The sequence below is a fragment of the Carettochelys insculpta genome, chromosome 9 (genome assembly GCF_033958435.1).
Source record: "Carettochelys insculpta isolate YL-2023 chromosome 9, ASM3395843v1, whole genome shotgun sequence".
Taxonomy (NCBI): Eukaryota; Metazoa; Chordata; order Testudines; family Carettochelyidae; genus Carettochelys; species Carettochelys insculpta.
The window spans coordinates 39,475,665-39,492,172 of record NC_134145.1 but is presented as its reverse complement, the minus strand read 5'-3'; the positions used below and the strand labels follow the sequence as shown (position 1 = coordinate 39,492,172).

The following is a 16,508-nucleotide window of genomic DNA, read 5'->3' as shown; positions in this document are numbered from 1 at the left end:
AGGGTGGAGGCTGGGCACAGACAGGGCATGCTGCAAACCTCACCAGGCTGGCTTGGATGTGACCTCATGCTGTAGGCACAGCATGTGGTACCATGTGCAAGGCAGCTTGTCCCACCTGGGTGCCAGCCTGCTGCCAGCATCACGCTAGGCTGGGTGAGCCCCAGGCCCAAGGGGGGCAGGGCCTGCCAGCCCCTGCCACGACTGGAAGTGAACTAGCCACAGGGACACTGGTCTGACCCCAAGCACACCAAGGAATGTGGCTCCTGCCACAGAGGCATGCCAGAAGGTTAGAGCCAGCACCTGCTCCACAGGCAGTGCTGCAAACCGCATGTGTACTGGGGAGAGGGCCAGGCTGTTCCCAGCTCACCTGCCACCCATATGGGGACCTCTCTTTGGCTGGACACCCCCCCTTGGCTGCTAACCCATCAGGGGGCCTGCAATGGTCAGCCCAGTCCCTGAGGCACCATGCAGTCCCCAGGCAATGGGGGCCACAAAAGCCTGTGCTCCCAGGACTGACACCCTCTGGAGGCTGACTGACATCCTGGAGTGGCAGCTGCAGGATGAACAGGAGTGGCGGGTATGGGACCTAGAGTGGTGGATGTGGGGCTGGGGTCAGCTGATGTCCAGCTTTGATGCCACCACTAGCATCTGGTGGGACTTGTTGGCCCAGCCACCCATGACTGCCACCCCCACTCCCTCCTGCTGCTGCCATTCCCCCCTGCCCCCCCTGCCCCCACCCCCGTTAGCCATCTCGTAGGGCATGCTGGACCTGCTGCAGTGGGTGTGGGCCATGCGTGGCCCTGCTGCTCCTTTTGCCAACCCAGACCCTGCCATGGCCCCCACCACCTCCTGTGCTCCAGTCCCCAACCCAGCCCTGACAGGGACCCCAAACCTGTGTTGGGAGGGGATCCTAAGGGCAACACTGCTTGGGGTCCTGCTCCCTTGTGGTGTTGCAGCCCCCACCTCGTCCATGGATTGAGGCCCCCCCATCTCCTCTCCCAAGACTGCCCCCCACTGTATATAGCTAACTTTTATTGCACCTGGCAAAGAGTTTTTCAAAATAAACATAATGAACATACTTTCCACGCTAAAGTTAATAAGTTCTTTGTTCACCACCCCTGTGTCCCTCTTTATTGGGGAGGGGTTGGAGAGGGGTGAGGGTGAAGGGAGTGCCCATGGTGGGGATGGGATAGGACTGTGGGCCTGAGGCACCCATTGTAGTTGCCCAGGGGATGGTCATTATGAACTGTGGGAGAAGGTCTCCCTTAAGGCTTCCTGGATCCACATCCTGTCTCTATGGGCTTGCCCATCCAGAGCTGCGCCTGGCTGTTCATAGCCACAGCAGTCATCCATCCCCCAAACCCCAGGTTTCCCATCTGCTTTGCAGGATGGCTGCAGTCTTTCATCCCAGCAAGAAGGCTTCCCCCTGCCCCTTCATGAAGTTGTGCAGGAAATGGATGTTGTACTCGGAGGACATTGTGCTCCCCCCTGGCCAGATGGGAGAGAGGCACCTGAAGGGTGCCCAGTCGAGTTGGGCATTAACAGTTCCTGGCTCAGGTCCAGCTGCCTGGTGTAGGGCTTCATGAACTGGGGGATGGGCAGCATCCCCCACAATGCAGAGTGGCATGTTCATGTCCCCAACCATCCACTCCCGGTGGGACATGTCTATCATCTGTTGCTGGTGGTTGATCAGGGCCTGGAGCACAATTAGCTAGTATCCCTTCTGGTTGATGAACCTGGCCACCTTGTGGTCCAGGGCACAGATGGGGATGTGAATCCTGTTGATCGCCCCAAAGTAGTTGGTGAGCTCAGGGTGGTGAATCTGCCCACAACTGCATTCATGTCTGCAAGACAAATGGCCCTGTGCAGCAGGATGACGTTGATGACATCACAACCTGCAAGGGGAAGAAACAAAACAGGTATATCAGGGACTGAGGGAAGGGGGCTCTGGGCCTTGGCTGGCTCCCCTGCCCCTCCCATCCTCTAAGGCAGTGCTAGGCACAAGCTCCCAGAGGAAGAGGAGGATGGCTGCAAGGATGTGCAACGGAAGCTGAAGCAACTCTGCGGGGGGCCAGCACAAGCCTGGGGACTGCTCTGGCACCATGGCTAACTGGAAAGTGTTAGTGTCTTTCTCAGCAAGCATGTGCGCTCTGCTGCAGCAGCTGTGCTGTCCTTCAGTGAGGAAGGCAAACCTCAGCATGGTCAGAGAATATGTGGGGGGGGCCTTTAAGGGCATGTCTTGCTGGGGCTCCCAGAGTGATTGCTGCCATGCAACCCTGTCTGTCAGTGTTCTGGGGTCCATTCAGTTGAGAGAGAGGATCGCTTTTTTGACCTGCTTTGCAGTCTGGCCACAATTTGTCTACAGCAGTTTTGTCAGAAGATATCTTCTGACAGACTTCTGTCAACAGATCGCTGTAGTGTAGATCACCTTAGTTAGCTCTGTGCTCATGGAAAAGCGACATATCTGAGGAACAGACTTGTAGGCTCTGGGAGCATGAGCATCATGAACAATGATGGAAAATGAAGTTAAGTCAATTGCTGACTTGTAATAGCAGAAATCCTCAGGTTTATGTGTTATATTCTTGTAAATGGCCAACCCATGGTTGAGAGACTACCTACTGACTTCGCAATAAATATAAGGATCCTTATAGTTCAGTACTTGCTGTTCATCTTGGTGGCCTGAGGCCGTCTCATTTTGCCTGCTATAAAAACAAAAAGACTTGCTGTATGAGTGAAATGATGTTCAGCCTATATAATTCTCCATAGGAACAGGCCTCCTGCATTTTTAAGCTATTTTCCAGAGATGGGCTATCGCAAAAAACTGCCTTCAGCTTCCCTAGGGGTGGAGGGGATGACGTTTGTCATGCCCTTACAGAGGGAGAAACAGGGTGGGGAGGAGAAATTGTCTTTTGCCACTGTGCAGCTCTGTCTTTATAACAAAAGCAAATGCTGGTAATCTCTCTTGAGGCAACTTCCATAATACCACCCATCTGAGCTGTCAAAAAAAGCTTGGGGTTTACATAATGTGCACATTTTACTTTTGATGTATAAGGACACAAATGATTACTACACAGCCTACAGTGGAATATTTAAACCCTGACACAACCTCACACTTGTGTCAGTGTGTCTTTTTCAAAACCACATTGCCCTGAAATACCATTAATGTTACTTATATACATGTGGTGTGTGTTCCCCCTTTTTTGATAGAAGCAGTTAATCAAAATTCTGCATTTGGGTATGGTTACAACCTGGCTGATGTGTGACTAGCCTGGATGGGTTTTGTGTACACTTGGCAATTCTTGGAAAAATAATTAACCTGCTTGGATTTATTTGCACTATCACAATACATGAGATACCTAGCATCAAGTTTGTGTGCAGCTAAAAATGCTTTTATGTTTCACACCTCTTCAGTTTAAATTATTTAAGAATGTCCATGACAGGGTCAGACCAAGGTCCATCTAGCCCAGCATCCCATCTGCCAACAGTGGCCAGTGCCAGGTGCCCCAGAGAGTGTGGACCAAAGACAATGATCAAGCAACTTGTCTCCTGCTATCTCTCCCCAGCCTCTGAGAAACAGAGGCAGGGGACAGCATTGCTAACCCCGGCTAATTTATGGACCTAACCTCCTTGAATTTATCTAGCTCTTCTTTGAGCTCTCTTATAGTCCTAGCCTTCACAGCCTCCTCTGGCAAGGAGTTCCACAGGTTGACAGTGCGCTGTGTGAAAAAGAACTTTTTAATGAGTTTTAAACCTGCTACCCATTAATTTCATTTGGTGTTCTTATGGGAACAAGTAAATTTTTCTTTATTCAGCCTCTCCACACTGCTCATGATTTTATATACCTCTATCATATCCCCCCTCAGTCTCTGCTTTTCTAAACTGAAACGTCCCTGTGTGTTTAACCTCTCCTCATACGGGACCTGTTCCAAACCCCAAATCACTTTAGCTGCCCTTTTCTGAACTTTTTCTATTGCCAAAATATCTTTTTGGAGGTGAGGAGAACACATCTGTATGCAGTATTCAAGATGTGGACGTACCATGGCTTTATAAAGGGGCAGTAAAATATTGTTTGTCTTATTCTTCTATCCTTTTTTTAATAATTCCTAACTTCCTATTTGCTTTTTCAACTGCTGCTGCAATATGCGTGGATATTTTAAGAGAAACCCCAAGATCTCTTTCCTGATTAGTTGTAGCTAAATTAGCCCCCATCATATTGAATGTATACTTGGGGTTATTTTTTTCCAATATGAATTATTACTTTATACTTATCCACATTAAATTTCATTTGTTATTTGTTGCCCAGTCACTCAGTTTGGTGATATCTTTTTGAAGTTCTTCACAGTCTGCTTTCGTCTTGACTATTTTGAACAGTTTAGTATTGTCCACAAACTTTGACACCTCACTACTTACCCCTTTCTATGGATCATTTATGAATAAGTTGAACAGGATTGGTCCTAGGACTGACTCTTGGGGAACACTACTCATTACCCTTCTCCATTCAGAAAATTTACCATTTAATTCCTACCCTTTGTTTCCTGTCTTAACCAGTTCTCAACCCATGAAAGGATCTTCCCCCTTAGCTCATGACGACCTAATTTACATAAGAGGTTTTGGTGAGGGACTTTATCAAAGGCTTTCTGGAAATCTAAGTATACTATATCTACTGGATCCCCCTTGTCTGCATGTTTGTTAACCCCTTTAAAGAATTTTAATAGATTAGTAAGACATGATTTTCCTTTACAGAAACCATGTTGACTGTCGCCCAACAAACTATATTCTTCTATGTTTCTGACAATTTTATTCTTCACTATTGTTTCAACTAACTTGCCCAGTACTGATGTTAGACTTACCGGTCTGTAATTGCCCGGGTCGACTCTAGAGCCCTTTTGAAATATTTGGCATTATATTGGCTCTCTTCCAGTTCTTGGGTATAGAAGCTGATTTAAATGATACAAATCACAGTTAATAATTTGGCAATTTCACATTTGAGTTCTTTCAGAACCCTTTCAGCCCCAGTGATTTGTTACCGATAAGTTTTTCCATTTGTTCTAAAACCTCTTCTGACACTTCAATCAGGGACAGTTCCTCAGGTTTGCCAAGCTCCGTAACATCCTCAGCCATGAAGACTGAAGCAAAGAAATCATTGAGTCTCTCTGCAATGACTTTATCATCCTTGGTTGTTCCTTTTATATCTCTATCGTTTAGCAGCCCCACTAGTTGTTTAGCAGGGTTCCTGCTTCTAATGTACTTTAAAAACATTTTGCTATTACTTTTTGAGTTTTTGGCTAGCTGTTCCTCAGTCTTTTTTGGCTTTTCTTATTTCATTTTTACACTTAATTTGGCAGTGTTTATGTTCCTTCTTATTTACCTCACTAGGCTTGGACTTTCACTTTTTTCTAAAAGATGCCTTTTTATCTCTCATTGCTTCTTTTACATGGTTGTTAAGCCATGGTGGCTCGTTTTTAGGTCTCTTACTATGTTTTATAATTTGGGGTATACATTTAAGTTGGGCCTCTATTATGGTGTCCTTGAAAATTTTCCATGCAGCTTGCAGGGATTTTACTCTAGTCACTGTATCTTTTAATTTCTGTTTAGCTAACTTCCTAATTTTTGTGTAATTCCCCTTTTTGAAATTAAATGCAAGTGCCACCGAAGCCATCGATGTTCAGAAAGCTGCTTGTTGGCAGATGCCCAGTGCAAGACCAATTAGTCTGCCCTGTCTATTTAGAGTTCAAATTGTATACCCAAACTTCCATCCTACACATAGGATGTTGGACTGCTGTGTTGGACTGCTGATGTGATCTTCCCACCACAGAAATGTTAAATGTTATTATATTACGATCACTATTCCCAAGCCATCCTGTAATATTTACCTCCTGGACCAGATCCTGTGTTGCCCTCTGTATTAAACTGAGAATTGCCTCTCCCCTGTGGGTTCCTGTACTAGCTACTCCAAGAAGCTGTCATTTAAGGAATTGAGAAACTTTATTTCTTCATCTCCTCCTGAGGTGACATCCACTAAGTCAATGTGGGGATAATTGAAATTCACTATTTTTTTATTTTAATAGCATCTCTAATCTCCCTTAACATTTCAAAGTCACTATCACTGTCCCAGTCAGGTGGTCGATAATATAGCACTATTGCTATGTTCTTATTAGAGAATGGAATTACTACCCATAGTGATTCTGTGGAACATTTTGATTCACTTAAGATTTTTACTTCATATAATTCTACATTATCTTTCACATACAGTGACACTTTGCCACCCTCACTACCTATTCTGTCCTTCAGATATATTTTATATCCTGGTATGATTGTGTCCTACCAATTGTTCTCATTCCACCAGGTTTCTGTGATGCCTGTTATATCAATCTCCTCCTTTAATACAAGGTGCTCTAGTTCATCCATCTTATTAGTTAGATGTCTAGCATCTGCATAGAAGAACTTTAAACAATTGCCACCGTTTATTTGTCTGCCTTTCCCTGATGCATTAGCTTCTTTTTTTGTGTGTTTCCTGTCTGAACTGGTGCATATGGTATCATCTCCCCTCCTCTCTTTCCGACTGAAATCTAGAGAATCTCTATCAGTAGACTACCCTCTTAGAGAGGTCTCCATCCGATTCGATCATACCTCTTGAAAATACAGCAGCCAGGCTGCATTGATTTAAGTAGTTGACTTCAATCATGATTTAAATCATCAAAAAAATCATTGATTTAAATCAAGTTACCAAGAAAGTGAAGGCTGGTTTGTTTCAGAGTGCACTTTTCCACTTTTCAGATGGTACTGGTACTGTGTGCTGGCACCTCCTCACCAGGGTTCCCTCAGGTGGGGCTGCTGGTGGCTCAGTGCCCCAGTCAGCTCCCAGCTGCAGGGCTGCCAAAGCCCCCTCTGGCACACAACAGTATGGAGGCCCTGCTGGCCGTGCAGCAGCACAGGGCTAGGAAGTCAGAACCACCCCTTCATTGGTCCTGTGGCAGCACAGGGCTGAGGAGCCAGAGCCCTGGAGCAGCGAAGAGGGAGAAGGGGAGAGGAGCCATATTAGCTCTTTTATGAAAAAAGCACTGATTCTAAGTGTGCAAGACATCAGCTTTCAAACACGACAGGTAATTTGACAATGTATTGACTATTTCAGCCATGCAGAGGCCATATGTCACTTCCTCTAATGTTACTTTCAGGGCAGTCATAAAGACATCTAACAAAACCAAAGAATCAGATCTGTTCCTTTAAGTCATCCAGAATGCTGCTGAGACAGTGCTTGTGTGTTGATAGAAAAAAACACAAGGAGCAGCTTAATTACCAAGCAGGCCACTTCAGTAGGAACAGTTTTGAGAACAAGTGTCATGATCAGAAAGCCACCGAAGTTCAGAAAGCTGCTTGTTGGCAGATGCCCAGTGCAAGACCAATTAGGCTCCCCTGTCTATTTAGAGTTCAAATTTTATACCCAAACTTCCATCCTACACATAGCTCCAGTGATGGTTTTATTAAGTGGTTGTATTTGTTTGGTTGACATATTTTATTTTTGCTAAATTAGTATTAAAACCAAAATGGTTAGATGTAATGGCCACTGAAGCCAACGGTCCTTGCCATGTTTATTGGGGCAAATATTTGTAATCTTGGTGAACGTTATGACAGTCTCAGAAAAGAGGTCAATCTCTTCGCAGCGCTTTGAATCTCTCAACAACTCTGATACTGTAATTGATGGCTTCATACAGTGCAGTATGAAAGAGCTAGTGCTTCCAAAGCCTGTATTGAATTTCTCTTAGCACTGGGAGTCTCACTTTAATCACTTCCATAATCAGACTGGATTGGAGTCTAAAGCAGTCTGTCCTTTCATATGCTTTTTTCAATTAATTTGCTTCCTGATTTCCACCCTCTTATCTTTCTAGAAATGGCACAGTAGACAAAACTTTTGCATTAGTGTGTCCCTCCTCTATAAAAGCTGTAGCACTACCACTGGGCATGTTACCTCAGTAGAACTGATGTAAGGAAAAGCAACAGTTTACTTCAGTGTTTTTGGAGACAACATTGTGTGTAGACACTATCACAGCTCATCAATTTTAGAACAATTTTACAGGCAAGTGCTTGTAATTAAAGAGTAATCATGAGATAATCATGTGAGTTTTTTCTAATGAAGGCTAATGAAGAAATCATCATTTTGAGATATTCTTTAACTCCTAATTAGGAAACAAGTAGTAAAATCTACAAAATTTAATATTTTTTCACCGTTCTCATTTTATTGGTTTTGACTTACAGCTAGAGGCCGAGTTCTCTTTACCCATAAGAGTACTATATCTGAATGTCACATTTGTTTGGCTTTTCCTGATTGTAATAAGTATAAAGTAATGTACCCTGTTTATGTACTCTTTTGAGTAAGTTTGGCCTTTTTGAATAGCTTCTTATAGCTGTAGCTTTTTATAATGAAGCCAGCACGGAAGTTTTTGATGTCACAAATGACTTATGATAATATAATTGTAGTTTAGCTGGATATAGCCCTGGCTACGTTTGGTGCAATGTAACGGAGGCAGGAGTTCAGCTGGAGGCAGGTGAATTTGGTCAGGTACCACACATATTTTTGCCTGCAGAAATCACTTTGTTTATGTTGAAAATATCCAATATATTTAAATTCTGACTTGGGGGCCATTGTAGGTCTGCAACTCCATCTCCTAGTAGCACTGATGGACGTTCTGTACATGAACCAACAATTATGAAGCCTGAGCTCGTAAGCTTCAGATCCCCTCTAGTGAAGCAGTGAGCCCCTTCAGCGCCCTCTGGAGCAAAGAACTCATCAGCTGGGCCTACAGACAGTAATTTTTAAAATGGAGTTATACATATCTCATAGATCTGGCAGGGACCTTGAGAGGTCAGCAAGTCCAGTCCCCCGCTCTTTAGCAGGACCAAGCACCACCCTGACAGACTTCTTTAATCTGTTTGCCCCAGGTCCCTAAATGGCCTCTGCAAGGATTGAGCTCTCAAGGCTGATGCTCAGACCACTGAGCTACTCAAAGCCACTTCCCCTAAAATCACAACTCTGTGAGGACTCAAGCCCAGAACCTTTGAATACCTTCACTGGTTAGAAGCCCAATGTGCTCTCCAGTGGGTGACCATCTGTCCCATATTAGGCAGGACAGTCCTGTATTTGGTATGCCAAAAAGGTGTCCCTACTTACTTTTTAAAAGGGACTAATTGTCCTGTATTTGGCCCTCCTTTTCTCAAGGAGGGTCACACAGATGGCCAATCTACTTGCCCAAAACATAATTACAAATACATTTTAATTATTTGCATCTTTTGTATTCATGAGGTTTACAGTTCCAGGATGCAGTCAGAAAAGCCGCTGTGATTGTTTTGTTTTGTTTTGGGTTTTTTTCACGCTAACTCTTACTACATTTTGCCTGACTATTCCCTTTGTATAACTCTCTCTGCTCATCAGAGGCTATCTTTTTTGAAATTTGTTGACATGACCGCAAAAATGTTTTCTTGGTGATAGCTCTGTAGTTTTAATTGGATTAAAAGATAACTTTTTGTGTTAATGCTTTGAAATTTAGGTTTGTTCATGTGTCAGAGAAAAACAAGTAAAACTAATTTTTTGTTACCTTCAACACTTTATTATTTTAAACAGCACACAGGCTTAATTCTATGGTGTAGAAATGTGCCCTTGAAGCTCAAATCCTGGCTCAGATAGTCACTGGCTCCCAAGTCTAATCAGATGGGCAGTGGAACATGAAGCAAAAATAATTCCATCAAGCTGCTACAGAGGCACTTGGGGAAATTATATTAACATATCTGTGAAGAAGGAACCCAGGAATATGGTAATACTAAAATAAATCTCAGCATGACTGCAGAGAACAAATCAGACATGACTTTGCAATATATGGCAGTAAAAGAGATCAGTGCAAGTCTGGAGCAAGGTGGAGATGCACCTAGCTAGAATATTCAGCTCTGAGTAGGTATGACTAAACTCAGAGAAAAAAATCAGAAAAGACTCCCTAAAAGGGCCTGTGCAGGGCTGAGAATTCCAGCTCAGTGGGATTTGAAAGGTGCTTAGCTGTCTTCACCATATTGTGCCCAAAATTAGCAACTTAGGGCAACTAGTCTTTAACTATATAGCCTGTGGCTTGGTGAAAACAATTGTTGAAGGCCAAATAACTGTAAGTATATGGTAGCATAAGCATTAAGAAAGTAGTAGAATTACGTAGAATGTTAAAAGGGCAAAACAAGATTTTATGAAGTCAATGCTAAAGGCCAGCTTTAGGCTAAATGTCATGTGTGGGGGGTGCTGTCCATAATGAGGCTGTTGTAAGGTAGGATGCACCCTGTCATTTGGGACTAGTAAGTCTACTTTTGACAGTTTGAAAATTACACATTTTCTAATGCTAAATTCTCTAAGTGTGATGTAATGGTGAATGATTTATCAAATAAAGTCTGTTCATTTCAGATAGTGTTTTGACGTCTGTTGCCTGTATGAAAATCATGTAACCTTGATAGCTGGAAAATTATTTTGATTTCTTTTATTAAAAATTAAATTGACCCCTTTGTCACCAAACTAAATTACTGCCATATTTGCTAAAATGAGAATTTAGGGTGGACTATTACAAACAGCCTTTGGGTCAGGTATTCGGCTGCCATTGAGAATCAGTGTTATCTTCTGGCTGCAAGAGGAAAATACTACTTATATTTAAAATAAATCTGATTTGAAACATGGTTCTAGGGCAGTGTCCCCTTGTGCAGCCACTCAGAACAGAGCTCATAGTAATAAGTGGATTTCGATGTTGGTGGGGTCCTTTTGAAAAGGAACCCCATGTAAATGAGTCATGTGCAAGCAAAACGCAGCAATTTTGAAGTGCCGTGGCCGGCGGTGTGCTAATGAGGTGCTGAATATGCATTTCAGCACCTCATTAGTATTGTTTGATCTGGCCATTAGCATGGCCATTTCAAAGTTTTTGGTAAGTGTAGACACAGTCTTAGAGCTAGAAGGGACCTTGGGAGGTCATTGAGTCCAATCCCCTACCCTCTTGGCAGGACCAATCACCATCCCCCCCCCTTTTTTTTTTAAATCTCTTTTGCTCCAGATCCCTAAATAGCCCCCTCAAGGACTGAATTGGATTCACAACCCTTGAGCAGGATAATGCTCAAACCACTGGGCTATCCCTTCCTGCTCACTAGCCTAGGTTGTGCATTGCTGATCTAGGGCCACACCACCACTGCCTGAAGCAAAGGTTGAATCTGAATAGCTGTTCAGCACCTCAAGTGAGCAAGAGGTTTTTAGTTAATGAGGAATGCTAAGCATTTTACCACAAGCTCTGTTCCTGCTAAGCACAGGCTGTCACAGAAGCCTAAGGGAGCTGGGTACCCAAATCCTCATGGAGCTGTGGGGAAGTATAAAGACTAAGCAGTTATGTCTTGAATTGCTATGCCTATGTAAAGAAGAGAGAGAACATGGGTGAGGTACTATATTTGTTGGCCCAAATGGTGAAAGAGGCAGTATTTCAAGCTCCACACTGTACTCTTCTTCAGGCAGAGCAGAGTAAGAAAGAATGTGGGAGGAATGGCCAGCAGTGGCTGTAGCCTTAAGGATGGGACATGCACTGACTATGCCACAGATCCCCTGGCACTAATCGTGGTAAGGTGGGAGATGCACTTTTTGGCACATGCAGCAGAGTTGTGTTACTACCGTTGTGCTCCTAGAATCTCACCCACCCTGACAAAATCTAAAATTAATGGGAATTACTGAATTAATGACTTCAGTAGACTTAGATCAGGGCTCCTAGGGTGCAAGCTGTCATGTTCTGGCTGCCTCCTGTCTGAGAGCGCTGGGGAAGAAAGCTCTCCCTAAGCATATTCTGCCTTTAGCATCCCCATGCAAGGAACAACCATAATTTGACCTTAAACCAGCTACTGATGGATCACAGATTAATCCTACCCAGTCAACTATATAACAAATCAGCATAGTTAGCCAGCATTGCTCAGGGCTGGGATTGCAATGCTTTTTCCTGGCCCTGGCCAGAGTGGTTGGGAGAGGCTGGGGTCAAAGTTGGGTCTGGGGCTGCAGCAGTTTTCCCCTGCCTCAGCCACTTTCCCTGGGCCCATCTTGAGCTCTGGCGGGAGAAGTGGGGAACAAGGCAGAGGTTCCTGGCACCAGCATCTTGCAGGAAGGCTAACTGTAAGGAGAATTGTGAAGGTGTAGTACGGTTCCCCCTGTGCACCACTGGGGCCAAGCACTGCAGGGGGGCTGGGCAAGAGAGCACTGACCTGTCCAGAGACTGGCAGGGTGGAGAACCCTGTCTCCATATGGCCCCTCTGTTCCTGCTGCGGCCGCCCCAGTGGTCACTCTGCAGTATCACTGTTCCCTGGACTTGCTGCCCCTACTGGTGAGTCTCTTCTCAGTGCCCCCTCTTTCCTTCCACGTTCTGGGAAATCCTGGAATTTCAGTCACTCCCACTTTCCTGGCACAACCAAACCCAGCCCTTGGTTTCAGTTTGGGTGAGAAGAAGCAGCACACCAAATTTGGTAGTCTGACTCTTATGGTTCAAGAGATCTTGAACAAATGTAGCACCAATGCACAGACACAATCTAAAATATATAGACAGATGTTAAACACTACAGAATTAGTGTATTCCTAAACCAATTTCTATCAGCAATCACATCTGAAAGCACAAGAAAGGAATAATGAATAGTACAATTGCCATTTTTACAAATAATCCCATTGCACTTAATATGTTACTGGGCGAGTTTAGTTTATCTGTTGTTTCATGTTTTCACTTAATCAGTTTATCATGTGGAACTATTCATCTCATCTGAAAATTAGTGACTGAGAACAGACTCCAGTGCTCTGTGGATAGTGCCCTATCTACTGGAGTGTAACTCCGTAGCAACTGTGTGCCGCACTGCCCCAGAACAGCGCTTGCCAGTCTAGTCCATGCACACACCCTTACTCACCCTCACGCGTCTTGTTTAAAAAAAAAAAAGGTGGCACAACAGCAAGTGTCTGTTTCTTTACCATAGTGCAATTTATACCTTTTTTTCACGTACTTCAGCAAGCAATGGACAAGAGGGGGGGTTGGAAAAGCAAAAACTGAGAGGCTGGTACTCCAGTAGGTGGGATTTCCACACACGGGAGCGAGAGGAAAACCTAGCGTAAGATGATGGGAAGGAAGTGATGAAGTGAGCTTTGGGAGTGGAGGAAAATGGGCTGTCCGACAAGTCAGGGTGGAACTGTGCAGAGCTTGAAGGGGAGGGACGAATCCTTAAGCTAAGCTGGATGGAGAGTAAGTCAATGGATAGATTCAAGGAGAAGTGTAACATATTCTGAATGATGGTGTAGTGAGATCCAGTGGTCTTCCCAGACAGAGAAAGCCTCCCGGAGGTCTTGGTGAGTGGGCCCAGAGCACCTGTGCCCCAACTCACAGTGTGACACCTGAGGCAGGAAGTGCCAGAGGCTGAGCACAGGGCTCATTAAAAGGCAGCCTCTGAGTCAAGCAGAGGGCGCTCGCCTGGCTCCTGAGAGCAGGAACCAAAGAGACTGTGCCAGACTGGTCTCTATGACCAAACTCCAGAGGTGCATCTGGGCCTGCCACTGGCCCACTACCCAGAGTTCCTGGGTCTATCTGGGCTCTCTGGCTTGCTGTGAGCCCCCTACCCAAAGGTCCACAGCCTGCCCCAGCTGCAGGCCTGCCACCCATCTCCTACCCCAACCATGGGGACATGCCTGAGTTTCCAGACCTACCTGGTGCTACTCATCAGGAAGACATGGGCCTGCCCAATCTCTCAGCTGACCCTGAGTGGGACCCTGCACTGATGGAGGTAGAGGTAGGAAGCAGCCCCACGAATGTTCCGCCAGAGCCCATGTCAGTGTGGTGTGGCCTGGATCCCCACTGGCGTGAGCTGCTGCAGTGGGGTGGACGGGCTTGCACCCCCTTCCTCTCCCACTGGAGGAGTAGCCCTTCATGTCTCCAAACCCACACTGTCTCCATTGTATGCCTGCTATTTTGCCCTGTGCCAGGGCAAACTGCTAGTGCTGTTGGACTGGTTAGCCCTGCTAAAAGGGAGCTGAGCTATATTAACGGCTCTCGCACCTTGCTCAGGGCCAGGGCTCCAATACTGTTTGTGTTTGCTCAGCCCCGCTGCAAGGTGCTGAGCCTTATCAACTGCTGCCCTGCCCTGCCCCAGGGAGAGGGGCCTAGGGACTGTTTTGTTATTTGTGTGGTGTTGCGAAAGCTGTCGAGCCTTATACAACCCACTGCCCCATCCAAAATAGGCAGCACTGAGACTGAGTTGCAGTGATCCTTTCCAACCAAAAGGGTGAAACCCCAGTCCCCAACTGCTACAGCAGGGCAAGGAAGACAAATTTAACCAATGAATTTTGATTCTACTGGAGATAAGCAGGTAGGAAAACGGAGGAAAGGGTTGGATTTTTGAGATATTATGAAGAAAACAGACCAGGATCTGACAGGTACCTGGATATCAGAAGGAGCAAAAGTATAGTATAATGAGTTTGCAGGCCTGGGTGATATGAAGTATGGTGGTGATCTCAATGACATAGAGAAAGAACAAGACAGGTGCAAACTGAGAAGCAAAGATGAGACACTCTGGTCACTATGTTGACTTGACAGTGGCACATCCAGAACACCATCAGAAGGAAAATTAGAGACTTGTGTCTGGATATCAAGGGTGTAAAGGCAGATTTGAGAGTTTTTAGGACAAAACTGATCATAGAATCCTTTTGAGCACAGGCAATCACCCACATACAGTATCATAAAAAGGTTCGGAGCATAGCACTGGAAGAAAGGAAGAGCAGGAAGGAGGAGAAACCATCAAATAAGATGTTGAGAGTAGTCTGAAGCTAAACCAACAGGATAGGGATTATTGGAGAAACAGAGCTGGGGAGAATACAAATATAACAGGATTAATGGGCTTGAGGATGGAGACGAGGACATGACACTTGGCCAATAAGAGAATTTTGGTGAAATAGAGGGAAAAAGGCATATTGAATGGGTATGCACAAGGAAGTTAGAGAAAGTAAGAGATCAGTTGCATAAAGAATATGCAAGGTGACCTAGAGGTAAAGATGAGGAAAGCGATGGGGTAATTAAGAAAATCAGATCTTAGACCACAGTTCTTCAAAATGACATTGGAGCTGGCTTGAATGCTGAAATAAAAGCCAATCTTGTATCTCATTTTAGGCATGTTTCTTCTTTAAAAACCAACCATATGTTGTACCACTACAGCTGCTTTGTAACTTAATAGGAAACAGCTCAGTGAATGCTGTGTACAGATGTGGTCACCTCATCTCAGAAAAGGTATATTGGCACTGGAAAATGTTCAGAAAAGGGCAACAAAAATGATGAGGGGTTTGGAAAGGATGCCATATGAAGAAAGATTAAAAAGACTCAGAGTTTCAGCTTAGAAAAAAGAAGACTAAGGGGAGATGTGATAGAGGTCTATAAAATCATGACTGGTGTGGAAAAAGTGAAGAAGGAAAAGTTATTTACTTGTTCCCATAAAAAAGAACTAGGAGTCACCAAATGAAATTAATGGGTACCAGGTTTAAAACTAACAAAAGGAATTTTTTCTTCACCCAATGCAGGGTAGGTCTGTGGAACTCCTTGCTAGAGGATGTGGTGAAGACCAGGACTTTAACTGGGTTCAAAAAATAACTAGGTACATTAATGGAGGTTAGGGCCCTCGGTGGATATTAGCCAGCATAGATAGGCATGGTGTCCCTAGCCTCTGTGTCAAAGGCTGGAAATGGATGTCAGGAAAGGGACTGCTTTTGTGATTACCTGTTCTGTTCTCTCCCTTTGGGGCATCAGGCACTGGCCACTGACCCAGTGTGGTTTTTCTGATATAAGCACATGTGGAAGGAAAAGAGACTGAGAAATTTGAAATGTTTTAATAGAGAAGGTTTACACAGGCTGTCAAAGTTTGGTTTTAGAAAACAAAAAAGCTACATGTTGCCCTAGAAACAATAGCAATTTATACCATTGTGTAAGCTGACATTGGAGGGCAACATTGGTTGTCCATTTTTCCAAGAATCCAACCTAAGAAATTGAAAGACTTCAAATAGCAATAGAATTTTGGTCAAACATGCTGATCTACCACTTACCACGCAAAGCCATTTCAAATGTTTGCCATTTGTGGTGTATCAATTAAAAAACCTCAGATATATGAATAGTGTGAACAAATATTTTCTTGGCCCCCGCAAAAATCAAAACGTGCTGTTGGGCAAGGATTTCCTATGGCCTTACAGTCTATCTGTTGAAGAAAGGTTATGATACCTCAGAATATTATTTCCAGTATTAATTGGAAGATGAGGTGAATTTAAGGGGCCTATAATTAACCTTGTGATAAAAATCATCGTTGGAAAAGATGTCTCTAGGGTGAAGCAGCAATGGCAAGGATTACCACTATGTGAGTAAAAGGCTATGTATTCTTCACTTGTCCCTTCATTTCTGACTACTTTGTCTCTAAAATGGCTTCCCCTGTAAGTCATTGAGACCACATGTAATAGTGGA

The 16,508-nt window shown here is 44.5% G+C and overlaps 1 long non-coding RNA gene across 1 annotated transcript in view; it reads right to left on the bottom strand.

The window, feature by feature from the left end:
• Window positions 1–1,784: 1,784 nt before the first annotated feature.
• LOC142017988 (uncharacterized) overlaps window positions 1,785–16,508 on the bottom strand; it is a 38,950-nt gene continuing 24,226 nt past the window's right edge. The window contains exon 3 of the long non-coding RNA XR_012646642.1: window positions 1,785–1,895. This is a non-coding gene — a long non-coding RNA (uncharacterized LOC142017988). The remainder of the gene's footprint in view (window positions 1,896–16,508) is intronic.